Below are 17,364 nucleotides of genomic sequence, written 5' to 3'. Positions count from 1 at the left end.
AGCAAGGTTATGCTGAAAAAATTTGGTGTGTATGTATTTGGTGTGAATAGAAGTTTTGCCTATCAGCAAATGCCAGGATAAAAGTATTAATATTATTTATACAAACAGCACCAAATTTCCCATTTACATTGCTATTTCTACTAATAGCTTTATGGCTTAGCCCCTGCATAGTTCTCACCTTGAGAACATCCTTCAAAGGGTCACATTGCACAGACTGCAGGGCAGGATCTGTCTGGACTAGAAGTGGTTGCACAAAGACAAGTACTGAAACCCTGGTTCTAATATGCTCATCTAATATGCCAGCTGGAGTAGCCTTATTAGCACAGGAGGGAAATGCTCACCTTGCTTCTTTGCCTTCCCAAACTTATGCAATATCAGCCATGAGATGAAGCCACAGATCAAAATCTCTCTTTAAAGGCCAGTCAGATTCCTGCAGCAATGGTTACTATACATAGTTCTAAAGCCCTGATGCTGGCAGACTTCTAGAAAGAAAAAGACTTGTTTACAGGAATCAGCTGGGTTTCCTTATCAATATGGGAAATGGGATAGTTCTTTGTTAGCATCTACTGTCTCACAGTTTCCCTTTCAACAGCTTGAAAGAGCTTCTATTGAGAAAGACAACAGCTGAATGCGCACACTACTGAATGCCAGGGCTGTAAAGGAAAACAAAACAAATGCGGATTCTTTTTTTAACAACTTTCCTTACCAAGCCTTTGTGCTACTGCATGTTTGTTGATGGACTACTCAGTGAGGAACTAGTTATGCATGTAAACGGGCAGGGAGAAAATTTACTTGTGAATTTGTTTTGATGCCTTTTTTTCTTTTTTATAGAGGGGGATTCTCTGCAAAAGTGGAAGTAAATGCTATTGTATTTTTGTGCAAGCATCTTTTATAGTCCAGAGTGCATTTTTTGATCAAAATAAGGGGGAAAGAAGCAAGACATACCTACTCAAAAATAAGCAGGCATCTCATGCCACTGCCCTTGCCTGACCTACAGCTTCAGTTTCTCTTGTTAAGCTGTTCTGGTTTAAATGCTTATTAGGCCAGAAACAGTGGTTAATCATCTATGCCTGGTGTTCAGGGTACCCATCCATCACGAGTGCTTTAAAACCCAAGTCAAAGATTTTTTATGTCAGCCAAGGTCTTAGCAGGCGAAGTAAGAGCTGCCAACTGGTGGCTGTTTTGTGAAGGTTTGCTTTCAATCTTTATTAACATTTCTGGAAGTTCTGGAAAAATTTAATTTTCATAGATTGAAAACTTACTTTCAAACCCTCTTTCTTTTTTTTATAACACATATTTTCTTCATTAAAAGTTCTCATAAAATTATTGCCAGTCCCAAAATTAGACACCTAAGGTTAAGAAAAAGCAAGATATTTCCAGTGCACATGATTATTTGAAAGAAACGACTTCAGGGGAGCTCCCTGCCCCTCTCAAAGATTCCACCATTCTGGGAAAAAATGCCTCGTTAAACCCTCTCCCTCCTTGGAATTTTTCCGGGTTGTTTTCCAATTAACAAACCTCTCCTTAGCATTGCCTCTTTCTCATTGCTTCTTTCTACAAACAACCATATTTCTGTTTATCTGCCTCCCTCTTTCTACCTGTGCTCTAACTTCCTATTTTCTACTCCCTCTCCTCCCATCTGCACCATTTTCATCCAAGCACTTAAACATATGCACAAGCAATAGCCTATTTAACATGTGTTTAAGTGCCATGACTAGGAGGATGGAGTGCTGAACTGAGGTGCAGGACAGAATCCGACCCCCATAAATAGGCATAAACGTCTATTTGTACTAATTTGTTAGTCCCCAGGAACCTCATAAGATTCCAAATGGGCTTCAGAAGCACCTGTTGAGATCCCAAGGAAACACTAGGGATTTCTTCAAACTCCAGACATTACTCTAAGGGCATAATGAACTGAAAACACTTGCACTGTTAAAGGAAGTTGCTCTTTTTTCTTCCCCTTTCACCAAAAATGATTCATTTGTGAGAAAACTGTATCAGAAATAGAATTTTTAATTTTTTAATCACATGGTTTACTCTGCACTATGTGCGGGGATAGAGTTGGTTTTCTTCGTGGTGGCTGGTGTGGGGTTATGTTTTGGTTTTGGGCTGGAAGCAGCATTTGATGGTACAGGGATGTTGTCCTTACTGCTGATGCTTACACAGTGTCAGGTACTTTTCTGCTCCTGAACCCATCCCACCAGCAAGGAGGCTGGGTGTGCACAAGAAGCTGGGAGGGTACACAGCCGGGACAGCTGACCCCAACTGACCAAAGGGATATCCCGTACTGTACGATGTCGTGCCCAGCATATAAAGAAGGGGGAAGAAGGAGGAAGGGGGAGATATTTGGAGTGATGGTGTTTGTCTTCCCAAGTTAACTGTTACACGCGATGGAGCCCTGCTTTCCTGGAGCTGGCTGAACCCCTGCCTGCCCATGGGAAGTGGTGAATTAATTCCTTCTTTTGCTTTGCTTGCATGCACAGCTTTTCCTTTACCTATTAAAGTGTTTTTATCTCAACCCATGAGTTTTCTCACTTTTACCCTTCCAATTCCCTTCCCCAACCCACCAGGGAGGAGTGAGCAAGCAGCTGTTTAGGGCTTCGCTGCCGGCTGGTGTTAAACCATGACAGCCCTGGTTAAACCACAGCATATTTTCTCAAGGATGGAAATTGAGTCTTCTATGGTCCAGGTGTTACTTTAAATGTACAATGGAACAGCATATTTGTGTACAAAGTCCCAAGGGACCTGTCCTTTGACAGTCTAATCCCTTTTAATAGGTTGTCCTTTCTATTTTGGAGACTGTTTGACTTGGTCATCAGAGGAGATAAATCACCACAGCCTGCAAAAGTTAATCATACACTCTTAGTTTTAAGTTTACCTGAGAATTTGATTCCAAACATCTACTGTGCTTATGATTAGATAGACTCCTTCCATCTGATACACTGGTCTTACTGTCCAGATCTTGAAAAATAATGTGATTGAGTAGTTAACATTTGCAAAGGCTTGGCAAGGTGAGGATTGAGAAAGGAAATGCTGAACTGGACATAAAAGATCAGCACTTTTAGCCTATGATTTATTATTTTTTTTTATGCAGGACTGGCCTCCTAAGTCTGTATAGCATTATCTGACTTAAATGCACATATGCTGGTTTTTTGATTTGTAAACTTGAATTAATGTTCAACATATACTTGGAAAACATAATTATACATCTAATTTAGATCCCATTTACATTTAGACCACTGGTGTAGAAACAGTAGAGAGAGGCAAATGACATGCAAAATAATGCTGTGTGCAAAGCAAACTTGAATAATCTGAAAAGGGAGAAAAAAAGAGATAATTATCTAAAGAGAACATAACAGCCATCAGCTGTTCATTCACAGCTTGATCTAAACCTCACTGAAGTTTATGGAAAGATTCCCCTCGACTTCAGTGTTAAACATTAGGAATAGGAATGCTAGATTTATTTACTTATTTTTAGCATTTCACACTCACACTCTGCAATAGAAAGGTCATTAAGTAGTAGTTCCTCTTCCCTGTCATTTCTTTTTTCAGCCTCCATCAGCACTGCCTGACTCTGAGACTTTGATAGTGTTTATCAGGAGACTTAGGGTCTTCAAAACGAACCAGTATTTGTGATTCAGTCACTTTATCAAGTAGCTTTAAAACAGACCTAACAAAGTAGTTCAGAAAAGTAACTGACAATTGCCAGTTACTTTAGACAAATTTGACTGCACGTGACTACCATCTCAGTGGCATTGGGTTCCAATACCTTGGAAAACTGTCACAAAATTAAGATTTCATGTAAGATCCAAAATGTTGTAATTGAAATGATAGCAGACTTTTCTAGGCACATACCAGAAATTTATACTTTCTGCTTTGGTGCGTCAGAGAAATGGGATGATTTGGGGAAATTACAATTCCTCTCATACTGGGATGAGTAAATCAAAGTCTGTTATTGTTGACTCTCCTTTGGATGAAACAGATGACCTACAATGGTTCTGCCCAGGTTTTTGATTAAACTTGGGTAGAGCATGGCTCCAGGTGTGTCTCTGCAAAGCTAGGTACATTTGCTAACTCTTGAGAAGAAATAGATAAGCCATATTCAGAGCAGGTCACTGGAGACTGAATCATCCAGAGCATTCACCAGATACTCCCAGACCAAGGGCCAGATATTTCAGATGGCTGCACGACGCTTTACAGTGGAAAAATGTATGTGTTGTTTTAGCAACATTTATAGCAAGAACAATTGATCTACAGGGGAAAAATACTTTAAAATAGTTCTAATTACATGCAGCCCTGTCATGTTGTTAAATGAGGCCCACTGCTGCTTTATGAATAATTTGCAGAATTCGTTGTCAGTAAATTATATTAGGAACTGGGAATAGGTTCTGGACTGCAATGCAGCAGGTTTTTCCTTCCCTCCTGCCTTCTTATAACACATTCAGAGTACTTGTTAGAACTACAGAACATAAATGCAATTATACTCAAAGACAAGGAACTATAATGTACAAACAACAGTGTTTCATTTCCACCAGATTGTGATTTATTTTTAAACAATAACATTAGCTGAGTTAGCAAGAATAGAGACTCTTTCCAATCAATGAACCAAACAAAATGATTTACCTACTGTAAACAGTAATGGCAAAGTTTCTTTTAAACATTTTTTTAGGTTGATGTCTTTCTGGTAAACTGTGCTTTTCTTGTTTATGCAGATACCCCTTTTGACAGGCTCAGCTTTGCCTCCACTAGTCCAAACACTAGTCCATAACATGTTACTGCTTAAGTCAGAGAATATCTGATAAGTACAGATTTATACCAAAGTCTACAAGACTTGGATAAGCATCTCCTTCTCATTATAACCTATAGAGCTGTTCTTATATAAACTAGCTACCTGAAATGGCCATTATTTCCCCAGATAAATGCTTAATACTCATAACAGCTACCTAAAAATATCCTTTTGGTTTTGGATGTATTTCTCTAGTATAGAGCCAAGGAGGAAAACCCAAGCACAGAAGATAAGAGCAATAAGCAGAGTTAAGAGGAAGGTAGTCTTTGATTATGGAGATAACATAGTCCAGACAAAAGACAACAACTCTAGAAAACAAAATCTTGGAATTATCTTCTTGACCCCGACCCCAACCCCAACCTACAGTGTGAGCATACCCCAACCCCATTTCACCCCTGTATCCTTTCTCACCTGGCTTTGCTCACTGTAAACCCTCAGGCTGTCTTTTGCTTTATGTTATACTCTGCCTAACAGAATTTTACTGGAGTGCTGCTGTAACTATAACATACCTGGAAGACTTTCTCTGACAGGCGTTTTTAGTAACATGGCATAAAATAAGCTATGACATAGTTATGTGCACTTAGTACATGAGTATTCTACAAAGAGGATACTGGAGGATTTTTCTGTGGAAGATACTGAATTTCTCTATGGAAAGAAAAAGATTCCTGATACTGAGGGTCCTGCCCTGCTGTGTAAATCAGAGGATTACATGCACATGCTATTTTCTAGAGCCATTTCTGTGGAAGGCATTCTAAGCTTCCAGAGGCTACAATAAGGAAAGTTCATAGATTGCTCAAAATAGTCATCAAAACTGAAGAAAGCTCTTGCATTTACAGCATACTTAGGGAGAACCTGGAAATTAGTCACAGCATTACCTATTCTTGGCTGCTACTAAATTCACAGTTCCTGGGACAGTAGCAAAAGCTTACTTAAATGCATAGGTTTTTCAACACACATATATGCTCAACAACATCAACACATTTTTAACATAGGTTGAGCCAAGCTCCATGGTCTTCCCATAATGCCAAATTCAGTTATCATCTGCATGGGTCACATTGTCCATAATATGATGGACCATTTCTGCAGGTTGTGCACTGTCTGCTATATAAAATGTATTAGTCTAGTGAGAAATGAAGGAAGATCATGAGGTGACAGCAGATAACATGACAGCTGCACTTCACATGTAAACATCTTTTTGGCAGCCTGGGAACAGGGTGCCAGCTTTGTCCCAATCAGTTCTCCCTTTACAGCATATATCACAGAAACATTGCACCACACTATTTCCTTTCCCTTTTCTTTTTTGCCTTTTATACATTTTGAAATCTGTACAGAGATAAGAAGCAGATTTCTACTTACATGACAGTGTCAACTTGACTTCAGAACCAGTTTTGCATTATCAGTGGTGTGCCTGTTTAGCAGCTCATCCCATTTCCACTGAAAAGTCCTTTACAATGCTGGTGGTGCAGTAAATTACAGGGGAATATTCTGATCACCTGGTGCTGCTTTCCTTGATTGTCAGTGGCCTAGCTGCTCTAGTCCATCAGCACAGCTTCACTGCATTCTCAAGGCTGTTATCAGAGAGTTGTTCTTCCTCTGTGAAGACTATTCAGATTAAAACAGGCAATTATTTATGCATAAAATTCTCTGTGAAGAAGTATAACAAAAATCATGGCTTTTGTATGATTAATAGAGCTGTCAGGACCTGTTTGAAATTTAACTTCCATATTGTGAAAGTTTAACTTACTGGTTTCAGAATAAAAACCTACATAAATCACAATGTTATGGCAGCTGAAAGCAGGGTTGAAGTCATATGGATGCATAGGAGCTGAGGCAAAGTATAGCCATAAAGAGTGTTTATTATATTGAAGTGCAATGAAAATCATAGTATATGATACAATATATACAAAACCAGTGTGCCTAAATCCCCAAAGCACCGCTGAAGTCTCTGCCTTCATGTTTATTGATCTGATTGCAAATTAATTAAATAATCAGAAATGTTATCAGAGTTCACAATGGTTATTTAATATTTAAGCTGCATGCATTATTTCAAAGCAGTATAAATTGATACAGAATTTTGCAAAATATTCTAAACATCTAAAAAGGTTCATCTCCTTGTTACCCAGCACAATGTCCCACTCTACCCAATTATAAATTACAATGAAAATCAAGGCCATGTCCCAGAAATACCCATCCAGTGCTGACAGGCTGCACAGGATACATTCAAGCAAGACTTACAGAGACATCACTGGCCAGGAAGCAAAAGCTATATCTGAGTGGTATTTGGAAAGGGATTCACAATGTACCCAGAAAGACATATCTGACCACTAGTTAGAAAACAGGAGAAAGTCTGAATTGGTTATTAACTGATGAAGGGAAACTGAGAGTTAACCTACCTCCTATATTGGATTTAAGTTATAAAATTACTTTGAATTTTTCATATGAATACTCTTCCAGGTGTTGGAAACTCCAGTGGTGGTATTAAGACAGGAATAAAGCCCCTTTCTGACTTCCCATAGCTATTAAACTGTTTCCTCCTCCTCCCAAAGGCCCTCAGCCCCTATGTTCTTCCTTGGTTTTATCTTGGAACAAGCAAGACAGAGTTGCCCATATGGATGGCACAAATTCTGCCATGAAAGGTGGTGGTCAGCTGAGATAATTTTCTGGCTGGTGCTCACCCCACACAGCCAGGTCTCCAGCAGCCTCTCCACTGATGTGCATGGAACTGCACAACAAACTGATTCCCAAATACCTTTCCTGCAGGAGTACTGCAAGTACCAGTCATCATCTTTATCTACTCTCTCCACCTGCTATGCACACGTCTTCTCACTAGTAGAGGGTGATAAGTTAACTTACAAATCCATATGTTCCTCTATTGATCCCTATCCTGATCTAGCATCTAGGTATGGTTTGTCTTCAAACACTGGCACTGTCTCAATGAAACAAGATTGAATGGTATAAAAAATCTACATGAAATTGGATAGTCTGTGCTGCTTTCTTCCTTTTCCTGATTGCTGCAGTGTCTGTCTGTGGTAGTCGTGTTGAATACCAATAAGAATTCATCTGATTTAAACTCCAGCCGGTAAGTTTTAGATTATTAAAAAAACTATTCAATCTTTTTTCTATGTCTTAAGCAGGTTGCTTTGCCCAGAGATATTCTGTGAGTAGTCAGGCTATACAACTTTCAAGTTGCTATGTTTACTATTAGTTTTACCTAAATTTCAAATCATATCCTCAAAAGCAAAAGTATGGTAAATCAACAGCTCTGCTAAGGGATTTATATGCAGAGTTTAGGGTAACCTTTCTGGCATATTTTGGGGGCAGTTCTTCACTGCCTAGCTAGAACTAGAAGCTTTTCTGTCTTTCATATAAAGCAGATAAATACATAAATTAAACATTTAGCTTTAACATGGAGGTGTTAGAAATGTCTGCAAAGCAAGACTCAGATAATTGAAACTGCATAATAACATTCAGCTTAATGAAATGTTGATGTTGTAACAGTAGAAAAACATTACAGAGTACCCATATGACATTGAATAATCTGATATTATAGCATTAAAAAACCTCCACTTGATTAGAGACCAGGAAACAATTCCCTTAGAAACAAATACTATGCTTAATAGGCTATTTCCACTGCTAGATAATGAAACTGCTATATGAACAACTGCCCACAGAACAACATGGCATTAAGATTTAAATATTTTTGCCAGGCACAAAAAAGTCAGTGTTACACAGTATAACCCACACTCCGACATAGCTTCCCCAGTTTGTATACACTCGTCCTCCATCCTCTTAGGATATGACAGCCTTCAAACTAAGCAACGCCAGAACACTAAAACCAGAAGTGTTTGTACCATGACTATTTTATACTACAGTACAACCACAGTCTCAAACTTAGTCCAGGCCCCCTCTGAGCTACACACATTGCCTTTACATAACAGCAGGCAGTTCTCTGTTGAAGTTTATCATCTGAACATAGGACGAGAGGAGAAACAGAGGCAGAAAGATGAAGTAAGTTGACCTCAGCAGGAGCACTCAGAGTTCAGGTCACCTGCGCCATGTCCTGTGCCCTTTCTGCAGCATCCTGCTGCTCCCCATCATTAACACCAACACAGGCAGGGCAGGCACAGTGCTTACTCTATGGCTGGAGAAAGTTACATTAGAATGGAAATGCCATGTTTTTCCAGCTCATTTAAATGACAAAGGATTTATGAATGTCTTTTCCTTATCTTCTTTACACCATAAGTTAAGAACAACTCTAAATTTGATGTAGTTAAACTGGTACAAAGCTAATCTCAAAGAACTGCGAAACCACATAGCTACGATCCAAAGCAGAAATTATATGAAACCCATGTCTAATCATTAATTTACACCAGCCTACTGGGGAAACCTCCTGCTAGGATAACAGCAGACAATTTGGAGGAAGAATTGACTCCCACACAGCCAGGACATGGGTAAGATCTCATCAGAGCATTCACAGAGCCCCCAAAAAGGCATAGGAAAAAATGAAACAAAGTACTCAAGATGGCTTGCCCCTGCATATTGGCCTTATTAACATGTAGACACGTATCCTCTCAGGCAGGTAGTTTGTACAGAGTTTCATTATCTTACACAGTGCTCATAACTGCTTCCACTTTAATCTTAGACTATAAAAGCAGCTGCTTAATGTTCAGTCTAAAGCAGACATAAAAAGTGTATAGTGGGTATTTTAAAAATATTTTTAAAACAGCCAGTAGTTTTACTTCCAAAGGGTTGTGTTACCTCTGGCTTAAATTCAAGTCTACTTGCCTGAAAACAAATCCCTTGGAGTCAGTAGAATTGCATCCACTTAAGACATGAGTGATGTCCTCAAACCTCAGCTTGGAAGTGCATTTGTATCAGGAACAGAGGATGGCAAGAAAAATTATTCTATTTTACCTCTGTGCTTCCTGAGCTGCACAAAGGCTCACTACACTGCTGTCACATTCTCCTCCAGCTGTGGACATGGGTTCCATGCAGCAGAAAACACACCCAATGCTGATGGCAGGAAATACTTTGTTTGCAGATACAGAAAAGGAATACATTGGGGTCCCTTTCTCCTTGGACAGTCCATTTGAATCTCTACCCATGCAATTTGGCTGAGAGTGAGACCAATGCAATGTAACTGGGATATTCAGTTGCTTAATCATAAGCATTCTAATACCATTTCAGATAGCCTGTGATAACCAGGGGTTCGATTTCTAACAAGTCCTATATTATATCAACCAGCCTCATTAGACAGCTTCCTGTAAGCAGCTAAACCCCACATTTCTTGACCAGTTGTGACAATCTTTCCCATCTAAGCGTTAGGCCATCTGTTGCACAAAAATTGAGCGGATCTATTGCTCTATGACATACATTTTAGAACTTAGGGACATAAATCTTGAAACCAAAATGGTGAAGTCTTCTAGTGTTATTTGAAATAGAGAAAGGAGAAAAATTAGGTAAGAAAGAGCAGATTGGCTGAATTGGTTTTCTCTTTTGAAAAAGTACTGAAAACTATACATGAGGTAGATCTTTTTCAGAAAGGACATACTTTCAAAACCAAGTTAGACTAGTTTATGGGGGAAATGAGGTTCTGGGCAAAACAAAAGACATAAATAGACTGGCTAGATTTGAGAGAATAAGGCAATAAATCAAATCCCCATAAATAGCACTCAGAGTCACATACCATACAAAGTGACTTAAAGCACTGCAAAAAGAAAAAACATTTGGAAAGCATAAAATTCAAAAACCAGACCATTTCAAGAGGGCAAACAGTGCATATTTATAAGTGAGGTAAAACTGCAGCAGTAGCAATAAATAAGTAAAAAAAATAGAAAACTAGAGTTTTTCACCTCAGAGTTTTCCCATAAAGTACAATAACTATGCTATCATCAGTGGTTTGGAGGATACAGGCAAAACAAGTGCACAGTCCTCTGTTCTCCCGATAGCAGCTTCTGGTGGGAATTCACTGATGTAAGCACAACAGAATAGTGTCCAGTCCAGCAAATGACTCTCCACTGAAGGTACTTCAATCATCATTAACCCTGAAATTTACAATGTCATATAGCTCTTATTTTATCTATCTCAAGATGTTGTGTATGATTTTGCAAAGACATGGGCAAAAAGAGTTGCTGGTTTTGAAAACAGTTGAATGCAACTCATGATACTTTAGCAGTCAGCTTGTTCCCATTTCTTTGCAGTAAAACGCATGACAAGTGGAAGGCACAACAAATAACACCCAACAGTTTCTTCCTGGTTTCATTCTTTTCCCTGTTCACACATTCCCCTCTTCACACATCCCATACTAATATTGCTTTCCAGTCTAAGGTGCAATTATTTAAAACTGCTTGCTCTGGCTGATCTGTCGCTCTCGGCATTTCAGACTACTTTGGATGAGTGTTTGACATGGCTTTTAAATAGCAGTGTGGTAGGGATGTGAAACAATCAATAGCCTTACCCTGCACATCGAGGGGCACAGCCGGAGAAAGTTCATGGTTGGAGATAAAGACAGGAAGATCACTTACCAACTACAGTCACAGGTGAAACGTCATCTACTTGGGGAAAATTAACTAAATTTATTGCCAATTAGAATAGATTCAGGTAGTGAGAAACAAAAAGGCAGACTTTAGAGCAAATTCTTTCCTCCCTTTTTCCAGGTTCTTATCCTTAGTCCTTCCTTCCCAACACCTCTACCTCCTCCCACCCCAAGCGGTGCAGGGGAAGAGGGCTGTGGTCAGTCCAGAACAGCTCCTCACTGCTGCTCCTGCTTCCTCCTCACACTTTTCCCCTGCTCCAGCGTGGGTCCTTCATGCAGGCTGCAGCCCTTCGGTACAAACCCGCTCCGCCATGGTCTCACCAGGGGCTGCCTGTAGCCTCTGTTCCAGCACTCACAGACCTCCGACCCACCTCCTGCTCTCAGCTGAGTGCTGGCAGGGCTGGGTCTCACACTTTTTACCTCACAGTTGTGTGACATTTTGCCCTTTGATAAACACATTCTCCCAGAGGCGCTGCAGCCTGTCTGAGGGGCTGGGCTGGGCCCTGCGCGGGGGCACCCGCCACCCCTCACAGAGGCCCCACAGCCAGCACTTGCTATTTACACCCAATACAAAGGCGCACCTCACAATCTTCTACAGGCAGACAAGGCAGGGGTTTGATTCTCCTTTTACAGGTGAAGCGTGGATGCAGAAACAATGCAGCAAGCCCACAGCCAGAGATGGCCGCCCGGCGCCCCGCCGGCAGTGTGGAATGGCGGCGTGGAATGGCTGCTGAGGTGGAGCAGGCCAGGCCCTGTGCCCCCGGACCCGCCACTCTGGGAGCACCATGTTCCCAGGGCCACGACACAAAAAGCAAAACCACATTTATAGGCAAATAAGCCACAGCAAAAATCTGCACAAAAAAATTGTCTTAATACTTAGTGGATTTCACGGTTTTTATGCACAGTACGAGAGAGACAAAAAGTTTATTGTGCACCCAGAAGAGAAGCTGTCAGCCCCACTACCTCCATTGAACGCCATCCAATATTAGCTTGACACTGAAAATGCCAGCCTAGTTGTGCACGTCAATTGCGCTGTGGACAAAGTGTTAGTTTTCTTTATAGGACACCTCTCAAGCTTATCATCTTGGGGCAAAAAGGCACTCTTATACTTTAGGGGGGAAATGGTGCTGGCTGGCCACATAGTAATCACTGCCAGTATGAAAAATAGTAGGAAGCAAAAAGCTATATTATCCACAGTGTACAGAGGGGACAAAAGTACAGCCACAAATGCACTTGAACTACTATTAGTGCTGGTTTCTGGGAGAAGATGGAGCCTGGGGTATCTAGCGGTGAGTTTGTATGATTACCACAACTTTTCTTTGCTTTATAACACAACTGCAAGTCAGACAGGTTATCATGAGAAGCCCCGAGCTAAGCTTTGCTGTATTTGCAAACAAGAAAATGAAGTCTGCACAGACAGCACTGGCTTTGGTGCTCAGTTTCCCTCTCAGAGCAAGGATTTCCTCCTCGCCCTGCTCCCACACATGCATCAATTCCTTACAGCATTCAATGCAGAGAACAAAATTACAATCTACAATGAGGCTGCAGGAAAGGAGTTTTAGCTCAGTGTCACTGATGATTCCCATCACAGTTACTGTCAGCATGAGAGGGAATAACAAATACTGCTTGGCTTTCATGTCCTGTCTCCAACAACTGTAAGCTTTAGGTGTCTGAATGTGTCACGTACCCTCCATGTGAACACCTTATTTTGACCTTTCAGCATTTTCTATTTCAGCCACCTTTCTTTTCTCATCCCTTCCCATTGTGGACTGTGATGGCTATATTTTAGGAGACAGCATGAAAAGGCTAGCTAGTTTTAGTAGCTCTTATTACAAGCAGAGCAATTTCTTTTCTTGGGCAGTGTGGTTTCTCCCATGAATCTTTGGGTGAGTCACACTGTTTCCAGCAGTGATGTAATTGTTCACTTTCCTCTAGAAGTGGGGACACCAAGGAACTTAAAGAAGCAGAAATAACATCTACACCCAGTGCCACTCACTGGATTTTCACCTGCTCTGTTTCTGCATGCTGGACCAGCCTTTGCAACAGGAGACATTTGCTGCCAGCCAAGATGGGAGACAGGACCTGAGAGGATGTCATTGCAAAGGGCTGGCTCTGTGAGCTGCATGAGAAAGCAGACTTCCAAGCTAGTCCTGCTGCCATCAGCCTCTGGCTGAGAAGTTGCAGCAGTCTATATAACAGTCAAGGCAAATTAAGAGGCAAACAACTCCCCGTGAACCTTGTTCCCTGGTGCATCACCATCGTGCAGCTTGCATCTTTGTAAAGGTCTGTTTGAAACAAGACCAAGAAGAAAGCTGTTGTCAGTTGCTTTTGTATTTTGTCTTAGCACTGAATTAAAAGTCAAGGAAGCAGGAGCAGAATATTCAAGAACAGAGCTACTAAATGAGACACTTGTCAAACTAAGTTAATTTCTGGCCTACCCACTTTGACAGCACATCTTTAATCACATACCAGAACAAGGAGATGATCGGTGCCACTGAATTAACTTCTAATTTCTTCTGAAATATTTAACATAGCATTGTATAACTCTGACTGATAAAATATTACTATGACCAAGCCTTTTGGAACATTATGTTGCTATGCTGAGAAGCCCTAGACAAAGTATTTTGTCATGAAATGTTTGTGGCAGACTGCAGGGCTCTGAGGCAGTGTTGTTCCTGCTCTGAGATAGAAAACATGCAGTACAGAAACCAGCACAGCAGCCAGCACAACAGCATCTTAGTTAAACACCACTTTAGTGCCTTGATAAACCAAAGTCACTGCTAGCAAAAAAGGAGCTTTCAAAGCACATCTTTGGTTTCAGGCAGCATATGTGTGTGAGTCACTGGAGGGTTCTATGCATAAAGTTTAAAAATTCTGTATGATGGTATAAATTTGTCTCTACAGGAATCACTACATCACTGGATCCCTCTGCCTGCATGAGTTACAGAGCGTGGTCACAGCACAGAGAACAAGGGATGATTAGAGCTCAATGATCATCTGGCTAACATATATCCCTTTACGATCAGGGACCTTGCTGGCAGATAGAAGAAACAACAACTCAAAAACTTCTTACTCTTAATAGGACAGATGGCAAAAAAGAATTAGAAATGGTCCTATAATGAGAAGAACAGGAGAGGGAAGGATAGTGTGGGGCTAGGATCTTAGGGCAGAACCTATAATGGATTAGAAGGGCGTTTGGAGCAGCACAGGGACCTAAACATAGCTGGGCAGTCAGAAGATTGGGCAGAAGTACAGCACTAGGGAGGAAGGGGGGCGGGGGGGGGCGGTTCTTGGTCTGGTCCTTTCTGCCTATTTAGGGGCAGGCAGGCTGTTTCCAAAGACATGGCCTGTCTGTAAAGGCAGTTGATGCACCATCTTACTGCAGGTGACATTATGTCATTTAGGAGGTGTGTGAAATAGAGTTGTAAGTTTTTGTATTATTTCTGTTTTCTATTTTTGTTTCCAGCAACTTAAGATGTTTGTGAATTGGTCAGACCTATCTCCACTGTATCCTTACTGAGAAAAAGTGCTAAGAAGCAATAGAAGAGCATGTGAACTCCAGGTTTGTCAGAGTTTAAGGATTAGTTTGGAGATACATGTCAGCCCACTCAATTTACTTGTCAAGCTCATGTTAGGAATTTTGATAACTTTTCATAGGTTTTACTGCAGATGTTTCACTAGCTGTTGAAGTACTGTCTGACAGCTAAGTATTTGGGACAGATACTGTAAAAACAATACATGGAGCACACCCACAGAAATGCAGTCTCCCACACTCATTCCAAAATAACATTTCCTTTTCCTAGCTGAGATTCTCCCCTCTCTTTCAGCAGAGACCTTGCTCACAGGCACAGGTAACACAGGGACCAAACACAAACCACTGTGACTGGACTCATAACCAGATACAGGGCTGGGAAATAATAAAGGAATGCTGTGACATCAAAGAACAATCTGAACAGAGAAGACAAAGGGTAGGAAAAGGGAAAATAGAAGATCTTCAACAGCAGAAAAGGGAAGACTGCTGTGTAGCCTCAGGGTTTAAACACCCCCCTGAGAAATAAATTTCTTTCCTTAAATCTATTAATGATATGATTCAGAGGACTAGAATAGCATCTGACCATCAAACAGTGCTGACCAGCAGTGAAAAGCCCATTCTGCACATTCTTGCACCATGAAGAAAATGGGGGTGGGGGCGTGGGGGAATCTTCTGAGATCTGTTTGTGGTCAGCTATGAAATACAGTTAGTCTGTGACAGTAAATTTCTCCAATACTTACACGACAGAAAGCCTACCTTGATAATTGGCATTAATTCCTTATACAAACCTTTTGAACCTGCATTATACTTATAAATCCTTTTGCACAGCTATAAATAACTACACAGGGCATGGGCAGAGATGTCCCGAGATCTGAGCAGGGAGGACTTGAATGGGAATCACCTGTCAGCAATGGGAGAGGTACAGGTGATCTTATGCAGGGAAGCATTTTAATTTATTCTTTTCAGAAGCATACTGAATAAAACTGTTCATTAATGTAAAGGCCTTCATGTGACTGTACAAACACTGTGTTTTCTTGATGGCTTTTATGTATTGTAAGAAAGCCAATAATGACCCTGTGGGGAAAAATAGCAAAATAGATGGTGACTTAGAGTAATACCTGGAGAGCCTGTAATACCATTTTTACAGTGCATTTCGAGATGTCTATAGAGAATTATTTAGTTCTTTCAGTGATTCAGGCTGCTGTCCCTCAGAGTGACATAGCACTGCATTAGTGTACTGCACTAGAAAGCACTTAATTCAGGGGAAAAATCCATATCCTGGTGGCCAAACCAGCTCATATATCAAAGACATCCCTGACTAATTTTTCACCTACAAAACCAACATAACAACTGTGTAATTACCCCCATTTCCCTTTCACAACACAAGAGCAAAGATTCCAAAGTGAAATAGATATCTGCGTCTTGGGGGCTGCGGATGCTCATTTCTGTGGCACAAGCTGGGGAACAGAGCAAGCCTCCCCAGCTCCAGAGCGCTCAGGAAGCACCAGGAAACATCTGTGTCACTACTGAAGTTGCAATTCGGAAAACAAGTTGAGCTGAGTGAACAGGTCCTTGTTCACCCTGAGATGGGAAGTGGAGACATTCAGAGAAAGCACAGACCTGAAGCCTGTGATCTTCTTGAAAGGCAGTGCCAAGAGGCAATGCCTGTATGGAACAGCGTTAGGGAAGGAGGGGATGGTCGCACATGGAGGACAGTGTTAGCTCCACTGTTTCCAGTTCCTGAGCTCTCTCTGCCTCTCAGTCTGTTTCTGTCTGAAAAAAAAATTCTGACAGCTTTGCTTTCTCAGCATATCCCACATGAATCCCAACGCTGTGCTTCTTGTGAGCACTTTCAAATGACACAAATTGTACTAAGCTTGTCTACATCTATTTTATTATTATATTATCTTCTTATCTTCCTTGCTTTAAATGTGTCCTTGACATTCTGTGCTGTTGCCCACAGGTCCTGAAACAAGTGCAGTCATTTCACAGTTTGTGGGTTGTGTGTTTCTTCTTTAGTAGTGCCACATTATACAGGGAAACCCTCTCTTCTCAATATCCCAAAGCAGGGTAAAGCAGAAGACAGCCAACTGAGGTCACTTGTGAGATCTCATCAAGCTGTGGATTATTTCAGAAGAAACAGATATCCAATTACTCCATCCCCTTGGAAAATTCACATCTGGACTTCAAGGCCCAGGACACTGAGGATGAAAATCATGGATGTAACCAACCTGGAACAATCTATACAGGCTGCCCTCTAGCACTGCCTATGTCAGCAGAAATAGTTGCAAGAAGGGACTGTCAACTTTCCCCAGAGCCATTCCTCCTCTTACACCTGTGCCCCATCCTAGGGTCACCACAGGCATATTCAGTAATGCAACATTAGCATCACCAGCCTGAGATACGACATCACGACAGGTGATATGACCCAACAGTACATTAGTACTGTCAGTACAGTACATTAGTACTGTCAGTACAGGATGCACGCAGCTGTCTGCGAGGGAGCACACA

This window comes from Falco rusticolus, chromosome 4 (genome assembly GCF_015220075.1).
Source record: "Falco rusticolus isolate bFalRus1 chromosome 4, bFalRus1.pri, whole genome shotgun sequence".
In the NCBI taxonomy this organism is placed as follows: Eukaryota; Metazoa; Chordata; class Aves; order Falconiformes; family Falconidae; genus Falco; species Falco rusticolus.
Note: the sequence above shows the minus strand (reverse complement) of the source record.